This window comes from Phyllostomus discolor, chromosome 2, assembly GCF_004126475.2.
Source record: "Phyllostomus discolor isolate MPI-MPIP mPhyDis1 chromosome 2, mPhyDis1.pri.v3, whole genome shotgun sequence".
NCBI classification, from domain to species: Eukaryota; Metazoa; Chordata; class Mammalia; order Chiroptera; family Phyllostomidae; genus Phyllostomus; species Phyllostomus discolor.
Genome location: NC_040904.2, coordinates 111,393,906 through 111,398,126, shown reverse-complemented (window position 1 = coordinate 111,398,126; position 4,221 = coordinate 111,393,906).

Below are 4,221 nucleotides of genomic sequence, written 5' to 3'. Positions count from 1 at the left end.
TTCATTGATCGAGGTGTCTACTTTTCCACCAACATATTGGTGGAAATAATATATATATACTATATAATAATATATATAATATAATATATAATAATAAATATTATACTATACTATATAATAATATATACTGTATATTATAATTTTTGTTGCTATATAATACGTCTTGAAAGCAAGAAGACTGAAATGGATTATACTTTGAATATTTATTTGAGCTGAGTTTTTAAGTCTTTATTTATCCTAATATATATATTAGTTAAAGTATCTGCATTTTCTTAACATCATGTCTATTCCCATAATTTATGTTTTCTATTGAAATCGACACTTTTCCCCAGGTTCTGACACTTCCTTTGTGCAGCTACTTTCCTCGTCTGTGAAATGGGGGGCAGCGGTCCGTCCTTCGGAGTTTGCACATACTTCGCAGGAAGTACTGCCAGTGAGATTGTGTGAAGTCACATGAGAAAACGACTAGCACGGTCCCAGGCCTGCAGTGAAGTTGCCATGCTTCTCTTTGCTCAGAGTGATTCTGTCACTCATGCTGAGCATATGTGGAGCTGTCTGTTGCTTGTCTGTAACCATGTGAAGTAATACATCACTCTTTCGTAACAATTCATAATGCAGAGACTGTGCAAGGACTACATCGATCAAAGTTATAATCTGAAAACGCACCCTCTACTGAGTTTCCGACTGGCTGAGAGCTGTGGCTGTCTGACGCCCTCAGCACCGCAAACCCGCGAGGGCCTCCGGGGCTGTGCCTACAATAGTGGTGACGTCACTTCCCCTTGTTGCTCAAAGCAGTCCCCTCTTCCTTGCCCTACACACACACTCAAGTGTGAAAGAGGAGTTTGTACTCTATGTGCAAAAAAAAAAGCAATATATTTCAAGTTTGTGTGTTTTAAAAGCTTCTCAATCTCTCCCCCATGCACTACTATTTTCTCCATTTTATGTTTTCCCTTTACTAATCATAATTGAATCTGGACTCGCACATGTGTTTCCAAACTGTTAATTCAGCAAAAAGCCTGCTCTTGACACATTTAGAGTTTTATTCTGTTATATCTCTCTAGTTCCTCCAATATCCTTCACATGAGCTCCATGATTCAGCAGCTTAAGGACTTTACAGCCAATTATGTTGACAATGACTATTTTATAGGCCATACATTTTTATTTACAGACAATACAAGGGAAATTATGTTTCCCATAAAAATTTAAAAGGCCTTTAATTAACTTCTTATTTTAATACTTTAAGTTGAGAAATGTAAAGCCAATCCAGCAAAGTGTAGATAAATAAATGTTCAGTTTAATAAATAATTTTAAGTGGTTCAGCTGTGCCCTGACCAACTAGGCTGATGAATGGAACGTTTCCAGAACCCAGGATGTTTCTGTGGGTCCCTGCTCCTTTAACTCCCACTCCCTCTAAGACAGCCACTGTCCTGCCTTCTGTGATGGCCCAGCTCTCTATAGTTGATTGTGGAGTTTAATACATCCGTAGTTTTCCCTGTTCCTACTATTGTTTTAATTTAATATCTGTGTATGCATCCTTGAGCAACACAGTCGATGAATAATATGCATGTATTCTTGTTTGTCTTGCTTTCTCCACCACACTACTTCTGCAGTATCCGTCCACGTCACTGAAGGCAGCCATGGTTTGCTCATCCTCACTGCTGCATGGCTCTTCAACACACCAATATTCAACCACTCATTTATCCTTTCAGCTGCTGTGGGACACTTGTTTTGTTCCCAGTGTTTGGCTGTTGCGAATAATCTTAGCACATTCTTTTGCACTTGTGTCCAGCTAGACAGGTGCACACATTTCTCCGAAGGACATTTTAGGAGCTGTGTTTCTGGGTTGCAGCAACTGTATATTTTTTCAAGGGAGTTATGTCTATTAATGTTTAACAGGTAATATATGTGGCCAGTGTCGCCTTTTAAAGGAACCAAGGACATAGATGTGTTTCCCTTCTCCTTCACCCCAACGCCTTGAATTTTGAAGTGCTACTTCCTGGTGATCAAAGAACTCAGCAGCCCACTCTTCAGACTGTGCAAGTGACAGAGGGCATCAAACCGTAGGATGGAGCACTGGTTTGAAACTAGAACAAAGTTCACCTTACTAAGTGCTCACGTGTGGGAAGGGTAGGTCAGGGGGTCTATGGTCTGCAATCTGGAATGAGTTTTTATTTTATTTCCAGGCCATTTTATTTATTTTTCAACTACAGGTGACATTTAATATTATTTTATATTAGTTTCACGTATTGCAATGGTTCTTTATTTCTAAAAAGCATCACCATAAAAGTGATATTTATGACAGCTTACTTATTTTGTCCTTTTGAAACACCTATGAATTTCAAGGACCACCTGAAGCAAACTCTGAGCACCATGCCAGGCTAACAGTGCACACCCTAACCTTTAAACCCAGCTTTTCAGAGACTCACCTGTTGTGTGAACCGGGCACACCTCTGTTAGACCTCTAAGTCCCAGAAAAGACCGTGCTTCAGTGACAGGGAAAAGTTTAATGGCAGAACTACTTCGCCAAGCCCGGCCCCAAGCCAGTTCGTGCTCTGTAACCACTGCGTGTCCCGCTTCCAGCTCTGGCAGTGCCCGTCGCTGGCTGCAAACCTCCTTGTGCAATGCTCCCAGTCTTTGCTGAATCTGATTTTTTTAAAAGTCCTGTATTGCTCCACCTTTCCAAAACCTTTAGAATTTGAAAGCCCTTTCTTTTTTAAAAAATTTTTTTATTCTGGGAAATTTTAAACATGTACAATAGCCTACACAACAGCAGTGAATGGAGGCCCAAGTCCCCATTGTCCAGCTTCAGTAATGATCAGTGGTGGCCGCCTCATTTCATCTCTGTCTCCTCCCACCACCGGGGCTCCTCCGGAGCAGATATAAATTAGGATTCAATCCCTGATTGCTTCACTATAGATCAGGATTGCTTGGGAACAAACACCAATTATGATTTAACCAGTGATGGTTTTACTGCATATCTCTAAAGGACAGGGACTTTAAAAAGAACCCTCAGTACCATTGTCAAACACACATGAGTCAACATTAATTCCTTAATTTCATAGTATGGGAATTTTCTTGGTCTTGATACAACTATATAGATACATATTTACATATAGATATATATTTACATACTTTTGTTTCACTTGAATAACTATGTAAACAAGATTTATGAGTGGTAGTTCTATAAATCTGCCCTAAAACTTCAAAATGTGACTTATACAGAGGCAGGAGCAACTAGGAAAACCCTGGGAAATAGCAACAATGGGGAGAAGAAAGGTTAACCTCGCCACACATTAGAGCACATTATAAGCATCTGTAATGAAAACAGGTGACTCTGGCCCAAGAGTAGACAGGCAGACCAATGGGCCAGAAAAGGAAATACAGAAATTGACCAGCTGCACCTGAGAATTTAGTCTGCTGCAAAGGGGACAGCTCGAATCCATAAACCAGAATCAAGGAAAGTTCTCTATGTCTTAAAACCAGAAGTAAGAAGATAAATTCTTACTTATTGATAAATTTGCTTATATAAAACAACAACAACAACACAATATTTGTTGCCATGGCAGAAGGCTCTATTATAAAGACAAAAGACCAATGAGGAAAGACATTTGACCTCCTATCACAGATGGTTTTAAAGATCAGCAAACCTCTGGGAAAATGGATGAGAAATTAGGATGCGGTTCCCAGGAACAGAACTGCAGGGGGCTCTCAGTCACGTGAGAAGACCTTCAGCTGCACTCGAATGGAGAGAAACCCAAGTCAAACGACACTGAGACGGTTTCCCTGCCGGCAGGTGAGCAGACTTGCAGAGGTTTGACCATGCACATTAGCAAAGCTGGGGGGGAATGAGCTGCTCACATGTTTCTGGTGGGAGGGGAACTGGGCTAACTCTAGAAAAATTATATGTTTATTTACCCTTTGATCCAGCAATGTCCCCTCTACACAGGGATAGCCCGAAACGATACTGGCCAAAATGTGAAACTATATACGCACTATTTGTAATAGCAAAAATCTGAAGATGACCCAGATGTGCACAATGGGAAACTGGTTAAATAAACTGTGACACTGTAAGCCATGCAGCCGTGCAAGGGAGCGAGGGAGATGTCTGTACTGCCATGGAAGGGTCTCCAGGGTGTATCATCAACACAGAAAGGAGGGCAGAGAAATGTGTTCATGATATGCTGCTATTTATCTAAGAAAAGAAGGCATGCATTTGTAAAG